This window comes from Numida meleagris, chromosome 3, assembly GCF_002078875.1.
Source record: "Numida meleagris isolate 19003 breed g44 Domestic line chromosome 3, NumMel1.0, whole genome shotgun sequence".
Classification (NCBI taxonomy): Eukaryota; Metazoa; Chordata; class Aves; order Galliformes; family Numididae; genus Numida; species Numida meleagris.
The window spans coordinates 10,931,959-10,951,220 of NC_034411.1; the positions used below are offsets into that span (position 1 = coordinate 10,931,959).

A 19,262-nucleotide genomic window follows, 5' to 3' on the forward strand; every position below is an offset into this window, starting at 1 on the left:
GAAAACATTCATTAAGCAGCATGCAGACTGGAACTTGCCATTGCATGTCTTCATCATGCAAGGCATCAAACACAACATGCAAGTGCTCCATTGCTACAATCCAGAGTGAAAAACAAAAGCACCAGGGAAGCAGTGTTTCCCCTATATAACAAATAGAAGAACACTCTTTATAAAGTGCCATAATTTTCAAGGATTTACTGCAACTCCTTGCAAGTTCAATAATTATTATTCATTAGTCAGTATATCTTCTTGTAAGAATTTTGTAACTATGTATTCTAAAACCATCACTTATTTCTGATGGGGATTCTAAATTCATTTGCTCCTACTATCCCATTCTGAATTTTTCTTAAAGATCTGTATGAAGTAGATGACTTTAAACAGATCAGACAAGATAACTTAAGCTATGGAACTCAACGTGAAGATGTTACAGCAGGTATCGTAGCCAGTCCTGCACTCGTTGTGGCCAGATCTCAGAACCCAGTGAGCAAAATCTGTCAGTTAAACTGGGTGGCCTTATCCAGAATTGTGTGTAGGGTCATACCCCACAACACTTGTTAGCACCAGAAACTTGTACATCTTAAAAATCAGTTATATCTCTGCGAATTACATAACTAGCAAAGGCCACGGCAATCTCATGTATCGGTTTTGCCCTCAGATGAGATTAAAGGGTGTTTTGCCTAAGTTAAAGGCTGCTACCAACAAGCAGCTATCAAACGTCTGGACCCATAACCCCAGCCCCGTACGGGACATAGGGAAGAACTTTCTTCTAAAGCCCACAAAGTGAGACAGAACTAGGAACTGAGCCTCAGCTAATAAAAAGGACAGAATTCAAAGAAACAGGCTCAGTATCCTAGTACTTGCGCTAGTCTCTATACTCAACTCTTTCACTTTCTAGGTGATTTTGAGGGAGTACATCTCTGTTGCCCCATTATGATTTTGACTGAGGAGAGGATAGGAAAGTACAAATGGATATCAGGAAAGAGAAAATGCGGAAGGTAAAATAACAAAGGAAGAACACTGAAGTCATGGAGACAGACTGTGCAAAAAGAACAAAGAAATGGGGAACGGATGAGAAAGGTGAAAATGTGGCAGTCTGACTGCTTGGGAGCTCTTGTCCTAGAGTTTGTCTAGTCTACACCAATACTTGGTGGTCAGCCAGCACTGAGAAGCAAGTAAATGCAGTCCAGTGCTGTCATTACAGGTTATTTCCCATAAAATATTCCTATATGAAAATACCTATATGAAAATGTTATCTAAACTAATTTGGATTCATTGTAAACCAAGCATCAATAAAATGAATTACACAGAACTCAGCTCAATTATACCACTTACACATAGTAATTTCCTGCTAGAATGCGTCACTCTTCATTATGATAAGTTTTTATAAGCTAATACCACAAAAGGCTGCAAAATATCACCAAGGCTAGACTGTTTTAAAAGAAATATTTGAAAATCTTACCAATTTAAAAAGAATAACTACTATAAAAGTGAATATGTAGGGCTCTAAGTCTTTCAGTTCTTAGCTGTAGCACTCATAAGACTGACTTCACAAAGTTTTTCATCATAAGATATTATAAATCACCTTTTCCATGCACACACACACTCTCAACGGAGACTTCTGAAAATGATTTCTTGGAACTCTTGTTTTTTTATGAGAGTGCAAAGGGTACATAGTGGTTCATGCATTTTGGAAAGTAAAAGTCAAAAAAAGAAAAAAATATGTATGTGAAAAGTAATATACTTTTTGTAAATAAGTACCTAAATATCAACAAATCAAACAAGGCTCACTGACAAAATGAAAAACACCAGTCCCACAAGATAAAGATACTGCAATCTAATTGCTGCGTAAATCTACTTATAGATAAAATTCTCTGGAAGAGCCTTCTTCCTGTAAGTGCAAATAATTTCCCTTCTTTAGGCACAACAGACCTCAAACCTGATGAAAAATGAAATTGTTATTTCAATTGCAGTATATTTTCAGGCTCCTTCATTTAGTTTTTCTTACTGAAGCTGTACTGCAATACCAATACTGCAATAACATTCTTTTTGTTGGCCATATTCTGGCCAACATAGCTTCTAATTAAAATCAATGCATAAACTTGCTCAAAGGCTAGTTCTGGCTCATGATGACAAAGTCAAAGGGAGAGTTCTGATAATGATGTCATGGGCAAATAGTTAAACTAAGGCAGTTAGAAGGTTTATCGTATTTTCTACTACAACATGGACCATATTCTTCTTCTCAGTGTTTGGTATGTCTTTACTTGATGGCTCTGTCTCCAGAAAGACTTACACTTAATGTCTGAGTAGCTTCCCCTAAATGTCTGATTGATTAAATTTTTAAGTGATAGTAAATTAAACTGTCAAAACATTTCAAATTAAGTAAAACTGAAAGTGCTGGATTTCTGCTCTGTGAATAAAACCACATGTATGTAGCCAAATACATACAAAATAAGAAAAAACAATGAAAATTCATTCTTCTTCATGTTTTTGTCAGGATAATTTAAACAATTGTCAACAGTTCTGCAATGTTAGAAAATATTTTGTTAAGATTCTTTATGATACTTTACAAGGTTTTTAAGTTAGATTAGCATTCGACAGTATTATTTATTGAGGGTATTTCCTGTTCTGTCTCACATACTTCCATACCACTAACACTTTGCTTTACTTTCCTGATTCCCATTTTCTCAGCCTGGCCTATTATTCTAAGTAGAAATGAGGAAGCCACTCTCAAAAGAAAAAAAGAAAGAAAGTCTTTGGAAGCCATATGTATACTATCAATGTCATAAGTTTTCAGTTTACAGAGAACAAATTCTTCCTCAGTCAATCATGAGTATAAATCAGGAGTAACACTACTTATACCATTAGGATTGCACTGATGTAAAATTCATGTAACTGGAAGTGAGTAGAGCTGTGTTGAACATTCCTGTTACCTGCAATCATTTATCCCATATCCATCCACCCTGGAAGACCTTATTGGATACGGGTACTGACACTAGTGGAAACAGAGGCTTTGATACAAGACACACCATCTCCTCAACACTGCAAACATTCACACAGCATAGCTCTTAGCCTTTTCTGTTCCACCAACAATCTTCACCAGTGCACAGCCCAGGTATGAGTTGAGGGTCTAAAAGGGTTTGCCAGTGCTACAGTGGAGGTGCAAAACGGCCTTCCAGCCTCCACCAGTACACAAACTGGCTAAAAGTGTAATTTTCTCCTCAGCATACTGACTTCTACTGGATATGAAAAGTCTTCAGTTTTCACATTGCACCTTGCTAGGTGAAGAATTAGACAGACTTCAAACACCTCTTCCTAGACCTCCCCCCTGCCAGCAGCGATCCTAAATTGCACTGCTAATTTCTACATTTACAGCTTAGCATCTTTGGCCAAATTCTTCTCTCAGCTCTCGTGGTGTAAGCCACTGACTTCATACATTTAGCCAAATATTCAGTTGATTTATATCTGGCATGACACTGTTGAAATCAGTAGAACTATACAACTTACACAGGCTGTGAATCTGGCTATTATCTTCAGATGAATTGTCCCAGGCTGTCCCTACTGAGCTGCAAGGAGAATCTGCTCCATATTTTTTTTTTTTTTTCAACAAAAGACCAATGAATCCTCATTATGTTTACCTATTTCTTGGATTTAGTGATATAGAAATGTGAATCACATTTTTACAGGATGCTTTTATTAATTCAAAAATCATTTTAACATCTGGGGATGCTTCATGTAAACCTTGATTATTTTAAAAATAACTGACTGATTATAATTTGTTTCTCCTGTTGTTACATTTTTCCTTCTGATAGAGCACTTACACCTTGTCCACACACAAAGCATGTTATTTGTCCTGACAATTATAAAAGAACAGCATGGTCATGATAAACAGATGAAACAATACATTAGTACTATGAAGTTACAGCATTCTGGAAATAACATAATAAAAAGAAGCATATTAGAAATGGCATTTTGATATTTTTTTTCTCGTCTGAATTACAGTTTAATCACATTTGGCAATGATGAAGTATACCACAGACAGAGTCTATGAATTTTCATAAGACATTCAATAGCGGGAATAGTGGGGAAGTAGCCTGAAATAAAGGTTAATTTTCTGCAGTTGTCTTGCAATAGAAATTACAGCTAGAAATTCAAGACGTGATATTTTGTTTTCCCAAAGAACAATTTCCAGGTATACTTCTCTATAAATTGATCGACTTAAAAATATTGTACTGGAAAATATCATTTCAAGAGGCAGCTTTTTTTTTTTTTAAATGGACAGTATCCAGGTTCTCTTGGATTGAGTGACTTAGTCTGCTCCATCAATTTCTCAAATTATTAGAGAAATCGTTTCATTAAAACCTTCTTCAAAATAAATTATTTGGAAAGGGTATGAAAGAATGAAGAATGTTATAAAGCAGGAACAGACATAGCTTCAATAATGATGAGCTAAAGGAACGTATTGAAAAGCGGTGGCTAATAGTACTGTGCTTTTCAAATTTTGTGTATCTGGTGAATTCCATTAGGATTATCACATTTGTTTTTACTCTTGGAAAAAAATACACACACACAAAAAAATAAAGTTACAACACTATAAGAAGCACAGAAGACCTATCTCCTTGGAAGATAAGCCTAAATTTTCTGAGCCTCAAATTCAGTGCACCTCTGTAATATCTACTAACATCTGTGAATTTACTCAGGGTGAGGCCATCATTTCAGGAGAGCACTCTGTACCCCAAGCGTATCAACAACGAAATAACAAGAGAATTGTATTTAAGTAACTGTAGATGAGGTCCTAGCATGAAGCTGCAACTCAAAGAGGCATTGCAAGTTTTGGATGAAATGAAATAATGAACGGAAGTAGAAGATGGCATTACTTCTTGTGGCATAACTAAAATCATTACTGTGTTTAATTCAGTGTTCGTATGTTTAAAAGGATGTGAAAAATGAAAGAGGTTACAGAAAAACTTTTCTCACAGTCATATACAGGCATTAAAAAACTCAGACAATATAACAACCATGACTTACAGTGAAAGCCCTAAGGCGATCTACCTATGGAATATATCAAAGACAAGATTAAGAGGTGTCTTGAACCCAGTCGATAACTATCAGTGAAGCGAAAAAGTTTTCTGATACCTCAAAGTCCTTTGACCCAGACAAATGTTGGGATCAATAGTCAGAAAAGTTCAAACCGAAAGAAAGATAAACTAAGCACTGGGAATCCTGGGAAATTCTTTCTTGAAGTCTTGAGACTAAGCCTTTGTCTAACAGAACCTGTCTTAATCACAAGCTTTTGGGCTACGCTGTTGGAATCACTGCAAGAAGTTCCATCTTTAGCCATTTAAAATTCAGGTTAACATTTTCTTAACAGTCAATTCTGGTCATAACTTTTATGAGTCTATAAGTTATCTTTCCTAAAGTGAGAACAGGAACTGAGTATAAACAGCAGCAAAACTCTGACACCCTGTAAAACACAACAGTTTTTCAAACAAACTGTATTGTTGTTTTTTTTCTCTGAATCAATCTCTACATCCTTCGCAGTGGTCAAAGAGCTCACCAATAAATGTTCCCCATGAAGAACTCAAATATAATAGGTGATTCTGAAATATTTTCTAATATCCTCTCAAGTTGTCTACAGAAGATAAACGGGATCAAAAATCAACAAGATATAAATTAAGACTCGTTCTGAAGCAATATAATTTTGTGCTGTTTGATTCCTAAGCACCTTCACCATGTTTCCATCTTGTACCAACACAAGTGTATCAAATGTGAAATCATTCAACATCGCTCTAATTTAAGGTCATTACTCTATGGTTATTTTTCTGTTACATATATTTAGATATTGCACATCTGAATAGACACAGAATCACTGAATGCTTTTATGGAGTCACAGTAATTAACAAATAGGCAAATCTTCAACACATCATTTTTCTTAACTACTTCCCAGCAACGACAATTTTAGAAAGCTACTTGTCCTCTTCTTTTAGTAATTTGCAGCATATTTCTAAATAAACTTGTATGGACTCAGGGGAGAGTTCATGATGTAGATACAAAAACGATGGCTTTTTAATTATATTTCAGTCCCAAGAAATTTGAATGTGGCCTTATTTTCCCACCTTACTAAATTTCATTCTTTCTCTCCAAATTGGATCTGGCTATTCTCAGATGCTCTAAACTTCAGACCTGCTGAAACAAGTGAGCGCTTTAAAAATTCTTTATCAGTCACTGGGACAAATTTTTACATCAGCATCATGGCTGCAGTAACCACAACAAGGAACCGAAGGTAGTATCAAAGGCGTTTTAATAATTGAATTTACTAATAATAATAATAGAGACAATGAAAGAATAAATCAATCATCTGTATATGTGAAGGCAAGTCAAAGAAACACACTCCCTCCCCAGTGTTTTAAGGCTATTTCATCAAATGCTTTCATTGGTATGTACAAGCAGAAAATTAAATAAAAGGTAAATCTATGTCTTTCACTCTGATGTTGTAACTTGATATCATTTAAGAATGGCTCGTCTTCTCCCATTTGGTTTTTTGGACTATTTCTGTGAATTGGAAACATTCCGTTTTCATTGAAAATCTCTGGGCTTTGAGCACTTCACCTTGATTTGTGCTTTACGATGTCTTTGTAATCGCTAATTTATTTTCAATCATGGAGAATGGACACACTAACTGGAATTAAGGACTGACCATATACAGTCAGCTTTGCTTGGTTACATATTTTATCACAGCTCATCTTTTCTACCTACTGCTATTATTATTCCTTTGTGTCTTCTCCAAATTAGCCCTGCTGCGTACGTGACAAAAAAAATGTATTTTCAGTATATCTGAATCAAATCTTTTATAGAAGATGAAATGTTCAGAATGGCAGAGAATAATAGTAGGAACAGATTACATTCTGTAAGAGCGATGCAGAGTGACAAAGAGATTTCAATCTTACAAATATCTGTTTTGAAAATAATTCAAAAAAAATTATTTAAACAACTCCTTTAAGAAAATAGGTGCTAAAATGAGGAATCAAGATTTTTTTCAGGTTTAGTTATGCCTTTTTAGGTATAAATGAGAGCAGAAGGTAGCCCACTAAATCCAATTCCCTGTTGTGCTGTGCTTTTGTAGTCAATTATGTCCATACAAGTCACTACAAAATCAAGCTTAAGTTACTATCAGAAGAAATCAAATCCCTGTCCTCCAATCATCCTTCCAGCAAAACCAATGTGTTAGCCCTATTAATGCAATAGGAGTCGCTGAGCTGAAGACAGTGAGTAGAAATGCTATTTAGTGGTCAAACAGCAGAGGTCCTTTTCCAACCAGATGGCAGCACTGTGCCTACCTAGACTAACAGAACATCAAAATTAATAGGAACCAAGCAAAATTGGCCATGTTTTAATATTTTCATTCTGTCTTTTATTGTATTCAGGAAACGAGGAATTCTTGGGTGCTACCAGTGAAGTTGTGATTTTAACAAAAGCAGCTGAAGTGATTTGGGATGAAATTTTCTTTAGAGTTAGTAACTGAAAATGTAGAAGATGCCCTGTACACAATTAAAAATAGAGTAACGGTATCTGAAACCAGTTTGCTGTATAGTTCTTTAGATAGTCACCACAGAATTTTTTTTTGCTACCACTAAGTTTCATTTTGTGAAATGAGCTGAACCTGTATTTGGAAGCCTTTCAAACAGTACAGAACAAACTTCCTGCTGGCTGAAACGGAAATTTCTTCTGACATGAGTGGAACTGTACACTGGAAATCAGAATGCTGTAACACGTAGTTTAAAGCGACATCAAATTGATATTTAATCACAGGTATATAGAACTGCACGTGAATAAAATCGATATATATATATTTTTTTTTAAGATCTGAACTTGATTTTCTCCTCAGCTTGTCCACAATCATCTCAATGCTCAACTTGAACGTTGTTCTGATTAAGTGCCAATTAAAGATAATGAAAACAAATCTAATTACAAGAAATTTTATAATTTAAACAAAATCAATATTTCTTCCCTTTAAATCTGCTCTTCCTTAGATGAAGAATTGATATTTCTTAAATTCCCCCCACATTTTTATAAACAATGTAGCTTTCCTGTAGGCACGTGAATGACTGGATCGAGTTCCTATGTGTAAAAAAGTACTTGTACATACTGCAATTGGGAAACAGATGTTTTCAGAACATTTCATTATTTAACTATTAATCACTTTTATATGAATTGGTTCCCCAGTTATTTCCTGAGTATATGAGCAGATAAGGCTACTAAGAGATATTAAAAACCTGTGAGCATCGTTTTAAAACTAGAGAAACAGACAGCTTCTGACAAGGAGATACTACAGCTGATGTGCAAAACCAGGGTTTTACAAAAGCATATTACAGCTAGCTACATTAACTTTTGTTCTATGAATGTTATCATCTCAGAACTAAAATTTCTATTGCTATTAGATTTTCAAGATGATCGTATTTTGGGGACATCTATTAAAAAAAATTAAGTTAGAGACAGTTTAATCAATACCCATAGTTCTGAAAGTCTTCTTTACCACATTTGTTCCTATATGAAAGAAATGTGTTGGATATATGTTCCAGTGCTAATCTTTACTCATTTTACATTTTTCTGCTAAAAGAACATGCTATAAAACGTCACCACAGCAGCATATCGCCAATGAAAATGTGGTACAGCATCTTTTCTATTGTCAGCACTTCCATATATGGTAAGTTGGTTAGAACCACAAAGTAGCTGCCATCATGGAAATTCAGTGTAGGATTTTTTAGTGAAGATCGATTTCTGACCTAAAACTTTATCAGAACCAATTATAATGATTCCTCCCCAAAAGTTGCTTCCATAGTGCATTGCCCTATAGTAAACATTAAGGTGACTATATGGAATATTGTAATAGCTTTTGATGGAACTAAGTCAGATAGAAGTTCAGAAGGAAATTGATGAGAACTTCTAAATGTAGAGATGCAGAAGAAAACATAAAGACATAAATATTGCTGGTTGAATACTACGGAAAAAATATATATATATACTGAAATGTTCTGAATGTATTTCTTATATAGCGTACTTTTGCAGTCACTTCTTAAGCATCTTAAGACGATATTTCTTATTTTATTTGAACAATTTTTTTTAACGCTATGTGGAGGAAGCAAACTGTCCTACAGGGTCAGTACTTCCCTGCAGAGTAAACCCCAATAGGTAAGAGAAATCTTGTTTGACTCTTGGTTCATTATTAAAATGAGTATACAAATCACTTGTCTCCCAGTTTTTATTCATGATAAGGAGGAATAATACTGAGGATCCCAAAGTGGCAAAACTTTGACATCTAAACCCTAATTAAAATTTCTCCCTGGTAGGCTATTTAAGCCACTAGGGAACTCAACTCATCATAATCATGAAAGTAAGGGCCATGTATCATATAATATATGTACTTAAATTAAAATGAACTCCCAAACAAATTACAAATATTTCTTGAGTATTTTTTTTCAGTCAAGTCTTTAGAATAAAGGAGTAACCTAAAAACTAACTAGCTACTAAGAGAGAAACTCATATTTAAGAAGGTGGAATTGCTGTGATTTCCTTGCCTGCAAGGTGCATCTATGATTATATGGAATACATAGACTACATACACATATGCAGATTCATTCTTATAATAACAATAGTTATACAATAGGAAGCGTGTAAAATGTAATGAATACAGCCAGCACAGAACAATAAATGATGTGTCATATGTTTCAACTGTTAATATATACAGAAACTAAAAGAGGGACAAGCTTCACACTGAACATAGGAAAGCTTTTTTATTTTACTAACACAAAACTGATCCAAAACGCCGTATTATGCCAAGGGACAGAAATAGGTAACACTGAATTTCAGGAAAATCAACAATTCGACAAAACAAAAACTAATTCATACAAAGCTGTTTATGAAATCTGAAAAATCAGTATCAATTAATAGGATTTTAAAATTGTTTTCTTAAAATATTTCAAGGAACTGCTGTTCTGTAATTAGTTTCAAAATATAATTATAGAAGAACTGTGCAAAAGCCACTAACAACAGAACTCAAATTACTTCATTTGCAAACTCATCATATAGAAACCTAAAAGGTATTTGATTCATTTTTTTTAATTTGATTTTTTCACCTTTTAGTAAATGCCTTCTCATGTTAAGAGACAGATACTTATTTAAAAAAGGACTGACATGAAGAATATCTAACGCTGGTAAATCATTTACACATTAGAAATAAATAAATTCAAAGCACATTTTCGATAACATGATGGTAATGCATGTGGAACAGCCACCGCATCTTACTTTCATTTAAACAAACCAACTCTGTCTCCCTGAAAAAAGCATTTGCCTCCAAAACCAGTTCAGAGTGCCAAAATCTATTTTTTTTTTCTTTTATCACATAAACTGTACCTCTTAACGTTCAATACTGACAGCTATTACTTTTCAGCTGGTCTGTCTTATTATACTCAGTTATCATAGGTGTCTGTAATGGGCCAAATTTTTAAAATACGTCACTCTGTGCCAGCATCCCTCCGCCCTCCAAGTAAAGAATTTCCTCCTAATATCTAACCTAAGCCGACTCCCTTTTAGTTTAAAGCTCTTACTCCTTGTCCTATCACTATCTGCCTGTGTAAGAAGTCAGTCTCCCTCCTGTTGCTGCTTGATTTTCATGGCTTAGTTGTAAGGCTGGTACTTGGCATCTGCAGATCCCATTGAGATCTCATGGAGAATCATTGGTACACTGAGTTTATGAGAACATCCTTTCTGCCAGGGATGGATATCTAATCAATATCTCTTAGTGTAATGGAGGTTATTACAATGCTTTCAAGATCTACGTTTATGCTGTAGTAAAAATGAGCTTAGTGCCATCTCTAGTGTCTAGCTGTTGCCACATTAAGCTGCATATTAAAGATTAGGTCAAGGCTGCTTGTCCAAAACAGTATTTTACAAGCTGAAATAAAAGAAACAAAAAACGTGGATAACTTCATCCTCACAAATTCCATTTGTAAACGCCTACATATGCACATATTTAGATACAGTTTTAGTAAGGAAGTTATTAAAATAGGTCAAAAAAAATTTCATACAAATTGATTTAAGCGAGCATGCAATGGGAAAGGAAGGATTCTGAGGAAAGATACAGTTATGTAAAACTCCGATGAGACAAGAGATTCAATTGCAAGCAGACTGGTTTTAAGTCCTGTACAACACAAGTCTGCAGTTTAAATTTTCTCACACATATTTTAAATTTCAACTGTTGTCTTAGAACTGCATCATTCAATTACAAACTATTCTGGGCATAAAAAGAGGAGAAAGGAATTTAAAAAAAAAAAAGATATCATTCAGTTTGGCTATTTTTTTCTTATTCAACGAACTATTGTAAAAATAGCTGTGGTCATAAGCAGTTAGAACATAAGTCAAATCCAGTAAACAGTGAAGTACAGATTTAATAAAGGTGAAAACAACACACACTTTCTAAGTCCTAGTTTCTCCAGAAATTAAGAGAGGATAGAACTAAATAAATTAAAAAAAAAAAAAAAGAAATAAGAGGTTTTAGACATGTTGAAAGAAAACAGCAATTGGTGCAAAGGAAAACTGAAGTTCACCATGGAGTAATAACATCATCTGAACTTCTTAGAAATGAGACACAAGTCCCATAAGGAATTTCAAGTAAATTGAAATTTCGCAACTGAATTCAGTGATTACAGAAACGGGCCCTAAAAGCTGAAGTTTGCATAGAGATCTTAATCACCTTTGCAACAGTGACACACATTTTATTATCAGGTACACACAAAAGTTGGCCCACTCATAAATAATTGAGTATTCACTCCTAGAACACGGCAATTTTCTAAGAACTAAGTAAAAACGAAAGAAGGGGAAAAGAGGAATAACAAGAGGAAGAGGAGGAAGAAAAAGGAGGAGAAAAAAAAAGAGAAGAATGGGAAAAAAAAAAAACTGAAGAGAAAAGGAAGAAAGCACTTTCTTGCAAAAAAATTGAGTGCCTATCAGAGTAACTTACTCAGCACACTGCCATGGCTCTCAGCGACCTTGGGAGCTTTTCCAGGAGTCATTCCCACAGATATCTGATGAACAATTATAAAGCATCCAAGAGAATTTTCCTTCTCTTTTTCTTTTATTTTTCTTGAACAAACATATTTACTGGAGCCACTTAAAGAAAACTCAACTTAAAGGAGATACGCTCCTGCATATCTCTGAGTATTTCTCATGGCCATATGAAAGAAACTATGCCAAGGTGGGTTGTTTGCTGCTACTTATTAGATCTTGTCTTCAGAAATGAGTTGCAATTCCAGAACCTGGTACAATAAGGATATTTGCCTTGTTTTCCTTTCAAAAGTGACTGTAAATACATTCTGTTCAATCTGTGAACTGTGAACACAGTTGTGATATCTATACCAGATGAAGTATTTTCGCATTGTACTTCTAGCACAACGTATGGATAGCTATGAGGAGAAGCTGGAGGACAGTTTACCAGTTAGAGTTACTCTAGTTGAGCTTGATACCCAGGGAGAAAAATTACACCTATTCATCAATGTGAGTAGTAACTTATGTGCAATTGTTCAGAAATCACTTGTCTGGCTTGGAAAACACAGTACTAACTTAAAGACAGTCATGACAACAAAAATTGTTAATAATTTTCAATAATGTTTTATCGACCTCAGCATCTCCCACTGACTCTGAGAGACATTCATGTGAACCAAGGTCTACATAAGATCTGTAGCTTAGGCAAGTATACTTTCCACTAAAAAAATTAGCAAACCTATATACCCAAATTTGTTTTCCAGGGCAGTATCAATGAATCCAGGCATTGATATATGTTGGTTTATGAACAAAATATTACACAGATTATTTAATAGATTTGAAGAGGAAGAAAAATATTTGTAACTGAACTCTGAAATAGATAAAATATATGGTAAAATGGAACATGTTACCTTGCTGATCAGGACCCTCCCTAGAAGTCATTACGTGAAGGTGAACTTACATATAATACGTAATTATATTACATGCTGCTATTTTCACCTACAGGGACGCAAAATATATTTCAATAGATTAGTACTCCAGCACACGCATATTCTTAACTTCCTTTGTAAGAAAACAACCACATAGCTCTCAAAAAAAGCATGCAGGAGTTACACAGTACCTTGTAAAATCATATTCTGATAAAGCATTTTCATCATTAGAGACATAAGAGTTACTCCTCAAAAACAAGAATCACATAGCTATGGTATTATGAAAATGATGGAAATGACAGCTTGCAAGATCATTAGTAAACAACTATCAAGGAAATAAATGAGTCTTGATTGCTACAGGAAACCAGGCAATACCATGACTCTAATGGGGAGTTCACAGGGAAATTATAGAGTCGTGGTAAATAATGCAAATAGCGTTAAAACAAAGCATTTCATCTTGTTGTTAATTTGTCCATCTGTACTTCTATAGGTGAACTAACTACTTTGTTTTGGAAAAAGCAGCACTTAACCACATTCTTCCTAAGGTCAACTTTTGCTCAGTCTGCTTATTCCTGTTTTTTTTATTATTAGTAGTAGTATTATTTTTAATTTTAGGAGCTTGACCACTATTAGAAATGTTTCTCCATTTTCAACTGAGTCTGTATACTAAGGCTCTGCGTGCTTTGCAAGCAGAAATCTTTTCAGTTCACTGATGAAGTATTCACACTTTGTTAAGCAATAAAACCTCTTTGTGATTCTATAGTGTCTTTCATGGAAGGATCTCAGTGGCTTATACATACAAATGCTTGCGTGAAGCAAAAAGAAATTTAATAGTAAACATTTCCGTACAAGCACACGTGGTGCTTTAGACTGATGTGAAGGTCATTCAATTAAAATGAATGCATGCATCTAGGACATAGGCTCATAGCTGAGCTGAAGAAAACACTACAGGGGAATTCTGATTCATGAAAAATGAAGAATAATAGCCAAGTATAGAAGACTTGGACACAGTTAGGCATGCAATATTTTGTCTACAGCTGGTTGATGTCTGCACTTAACCATTTATGAAAGATTATGTAGGTATTTGATGAGACTTATATTTTACTGTAACAGAATTGTTCACATTGCATACGATGCTGCTTCTCTAAACTGTAATGTCTATGGCAATTATTGTGATGATAGCTTTAATTACAAATTTCTTCTTTCTTAAGTAGGAAAAAATACATATTGCTGAATACGATAAGAACTTGTGAACTAGTTATTTTATTCATCTAGGCAACTACAGAAGGAAAGTCCCCATAAAAGTAGTTTACTGTGTTAAATATTTGCTTCTTTTTAAAATTCTGGCTGTTCCTCACTGTATTTACACCATTTTAGCTTTTTTTTTTTTTTTTAATCATAACAAAAAGCAACTTTGCTACTTACTATCAGCAAGCAGGACAAGAAAACGATCAGAGTCTTTCTGCACCTCAGATACAAGTACTTATTTTTAGGAAATGTCAATTTAATTTATTCATAGACTTTCCCTTTCCCCCTTTGGCTTTATGACTCCTGTAAAAAGAACTGTAGATTTAATATAAAGGACAAATGGCAAACAGAAGAAAATAAAGAAGACTTACTTTTTTTTTTTCCACCAAGAAGAAAGTTAAAAAATCTCTTCTTATCAAGCGTAATAGAGAAGAAATGTTGCTATATATTCAGAGAAATTTTCTCAGGAGAGAAATAAGGAAGAGAAATATTCAGTTCAGTTGGGTCCAAACTACAGGGTCTTCAAAAAGCAACCAGAACAACAAAAGCACCACATATTATTAATTGCAGTAACATTACGTGCCAAAGCATCAAGCCACTTTATGAAAGAGGTAAACACAAACAATTTGCATAGACTTCCTCTCTACCTCTTTATCCTGCAACAAGATCCAAATACCAGACAGCATCTTTATCTCACTAAAGAATCTATACAGAAGAGACATGAGAAGCAACACAGGCTCACCAAAGGTTTATGCTGTTTCAGATTTCAGTCTGCTATTTCTTGGCTGCTCATGGGCCTGTAATGTTCAAACCAAGAAAACTGAAATACGGGTTGTGTTCTTTTTTCTTTTTTCCTGTTGTTTTCTAATGATTACAGAAAATCAGCACCATTGCTCCACTTTTTCTACAAGCCACCCACCTGTGATTTGTTCCTTCTTTCCTCTTTGAACAAACTCATGTAGAAGCCCCCACCCAAGGCTGTTTAGTCAAGTAGAAATAAGTAGAATTTCCCCACATTCCAACTACTGGAAGTGGGAAAGAGAAAAAAAATATTTCTGATTGAAGGCAAACACTTTTTATATTGAAATTTAAAGGATATGGTATGAACAATTATAGCTACTAGCACCTTTGATCTTTGGCATTCACCGTATTGGAAGATATCATTCTGTAGTCAGAGGATTTTAGGCAGGATCTTTTATTCTGTTCCACGGATCTTAGTATAATTATTTAGCATTAAGAGAAGAAAATAATGAAAGAAAAAAAAACAAACAGAATCATCCAGCATGTTTTTCTGCCTCAGTGGAGAATAAACTATGCCTCTATCAATCCGGATAATTTTTAGCTAATGTTTTCTCATACCCCACTCCTATTACATCAGTTTCAGTGTTTCACTATTCTTACCATTAGAAAGTTTGTTAAAGTGCCTCTCAATTGCTTCAGTTTAACCCTAGTTTTATCTGATTCACTGTAGACAAAAGATGTTATTTCTTTCCTTTTTACACCACCCCTTTAAAAACTTGATCTGTGTCGTCACATCCTCTTAGTCACTTTTCCCCTAAGTTAGGCAACCCCAACTTTTTTTTCCCTCTTTTTCTCTCAAGTCTAGCTTGTTATTAAAATGCAGTGCTTAAAACTGGGTACAGAATTCCAGCCTGGAGTACAGCACTGCAAGGAACTTCATTATTACTTTACTCTGTCTTGCAAAGTTTATATCTATTTAAAAGAGATAAAACATTCTTAGATTTTCTACAACTTCATAGCTCTGCTGACCCATTTAGAATGTGATACTACAAAACTATGGCTTTTCCAAAGTAACAGTATTTCACCTTTTTTTTTTTTCCTGGTATGTATGGATAGCATTTTTTCATAGTTGATAATTCCTTTGTACACCTAGCTCCTAACTCTTTTCTTCCACAGAACTTCAGCATATCTTCTGATCCTTTTCTCTAATTTGTCAAAGTGAGTTTGAATTCAAAGCCTGTTCTGGAGTATGCTGCTTCTCTTTCCCACCTCTGTGTTACAGCAGATTTAATAAGATTGCTCTCTGCTCTACTATACAGCATGATTAAAGAAAATAGCAAAGAACTGATTCCAGAAGAGACATCTGTGATCAGTTTGTCTTTTCACTTTGACCAAGAATTACTGACAACTCGCACAGTTATCTGGCCAACTCTGTACACAGTTTTGTAGCAATTTAGAAACTCAATCTAGTCCAAGATTTCCTAGTTGCACAACAGAATATCATGTTAGCTTTAAAAAACATGTCAGAACGTGTGACATCTACTGCTTCTTGCCAATCTGTAAAAATGGTTGAAGAAGTCGTTTAATGTAATTTGTTGTTGGCAAATAAATGTCCGTTGTTATTCATTACTTCCTTATTTTGCAATCACTAGCAAATCAGTTGCTTGAATATTTGTTCCAAAATCTTCCAGGAACTACCATGAAGTTTACAAGAAAGGATTGGCTTTTCTTTCTTGAAATTTTAGAACTTGGTACAATCTTCTTTTTCTTCCAGCATTCTAAAACTTCTACCCTTAAACACATTCTTAAACAAAACCTCTGGAAAAGATATCTGCCTCCAATCATTACTCTCTTAAAAATCAAACTGCAGTTCATTTCATTGTACTCATTCTTGTACTTCATGCACAACAAAGTCTTGAATAAGACTGATGTCATGAATATACCACTTTTATATGAAATTCTTAATGTGGCTGCACAGGTTAGTCCTGCACCTGATAAGGAAGCTAAGGATGAAGAGCTAATAATGAGATGGCTTTGTCTACTATTTATACCAGAAGATTTTAATTTGTGTCAGCCAAAATACATACTTCAGGCTATGCTATAAAGTGGATACTAGCAAAAGTACTCACACATGACCCAATAATAAAGACTGTGGTGGTGAGTTGGGTCCAGCTGGGATGGAATTAGCTTTCTTCATAGCAACTCATATGATGCTGCATTTTGAATTTGTGACTGGAAATGGCCTTCTTGGCTACCTGGGCACACTGCTAGCTCATGCTTAGCCAACCATCAACCAACACACCCAGGTCTATTTCTTCCATGCAGATGTGGATATTGAAAGTTTTCCTCTGGAGGTTTAGCACTGACTTGGAATGTTACATTTTTTGAAAACAGGTTTTATTTACAACATTTCTCATACACTCTCTTTGGCTATTGTCACCTTATTTCTCCCTACAAATCAGCCACTCCATTTTACACAGTTGGCCATTTATCACTTATAAATGACATTCATGGAAGCTTTGATATTTGTTAGTTCAGTTCCTTCGAAGTGAATGGAGCTATACAGTCTTATATCATTCACTGGTTTGTGTTATTCAATCGCCACTGCACTGCAAAATAGTTTAAATAGTCTTCCTAGGTATAAAAAGCAATTCCCCTATTAGCTAAGGTCATTGCTAATTTACACGTCTGAAGGTATGAGTTTATTTGGGAATTCATACGTAACATCTGTTTGTACAGAGCATCAAAAAGTCCAGGAACATATTGTGTAGTAGAAGAAAGAAGTTTGGTAGACCACATTCTGATGATGTTTGTTTTTTTTTGATGAGCATCAGTAAAAATGTAATCAGTGGAGGAGACAGAATAATTGGAGTCATTCCAGCCTTATTACTATTTTATCATTGTATTTACAAGCAACATGAAGGAAAAATAATCTGGAATTCCATTACAAAGATGAAACAATCAACACCAAATGTGAATGGGGACTTCCCCCCCCCCCCCCCCCAACTACCTACATGTTTTAACTTGTTTCACAGAACAATTCTTTCATCTTAAATTGTTAAATAGACACACGAGACTTCGGCTATTCAATTTGATAAACAATGGACTTTATAACTTGAGCCAGTATTTCATGTTCTTCCAAAAACACCGTGTACTCAGCTACGGATTATCTAATATTTCAAGTCATGTATTGTTTCTTACTCTGCCCAAATTCCCTAGGTTTTGTTTGTCCGGCAGCCACACTGGCAGCACTACAAACAGTAAAAGACCTTTTTGTTGTTGTTATTCATACTATTTTTCAACTATTTGCACTATAAACTACAAAGATTATTTGTCTTTCACTTTTTTAGCGTAAGTAAAATGTCAAAGGTTTCTTTAACATACATCTGAAGAGTTCTAGCAAAAGCTTTTGGTTTGCTCTTTTCAACACATTTACAGTTTCAGATCAAAAATACGAAAGAAATAAATAAGGTTTCTGGCCTCTAGCTTCTGCAAAATAAAAACAACACTTTTATAGAAAATACAAAGGACAATCCCCTTTTTCGTAGCAGGTCAAAGCTGAAGTTTCAAACATTTGCAGGCAAACATTTTGCTGAGTGTCTCTGAAATTTTTAACTAGAACAATCACTTTACTGTCTCTTCAGCTTAACAGCAGTATCTGTAACATTTTCCATATGCAAACAGTTCTCGTGTAGGATTATAAGTCGGCATTTAAATATTTTTGGAGCAATATCCAAAGCAATCCATACACATGAGACCCACCTTACAAATGGAAAAACTTAGACAAAAAGGGTGAGCCCATTTGCCTATGACTAAAAGCAAGGAAAACATATAGACCTCAATATTTTCTAATTAGATTTCTAACTGATTTATGCTAACATGAACTGTAGGGTAATTTGAATTACCTAATTTAATGGTATTGTATATAGATTGTCAAACCTAAATTGACAGTATGAGGATTGACACAAAACTGTCATATATCAAAATAATGTCTTAAGTTTAGTGTTTTACGTTTTCTTGTCCCTGTGTTTGTTTCCAAAAATATCTGCCCTAGCCACTTCTAGAGTCTTAAAAACAGACTTGAAGATTGTTGTTTTTACATTTATTGTGTGTGTGTATTAGTGGTTTTGTTCAACAACACTGAAAAAGAAAAGAAGAACAAGGCTATCATTTTTACAGAATCTTTAGCATAGAAAAACATGTTGAGTGATGAGTTTTTTGAGTAACATAAAAAGTATCTACAATGACCAACAAAAAAAGCTACAGCCTATGATTATATTGGTGAAGAGGGAGAAAAGCAGCTATGTCAAG

General features: G+C 34.6%; 1 protein-coding gene across 24 annotated transcripts in view; it reads right to left on the minus strand.

Moving 5' to 3' along the window:
* Positions 1-19,262, minus strand: part of NRXN1 (neurexin 1) — a 658,401-nt gene that overhangs the window by 588,793 nt on the left and 50,346 nt on the right. The window lies entirely within an intron of this gene.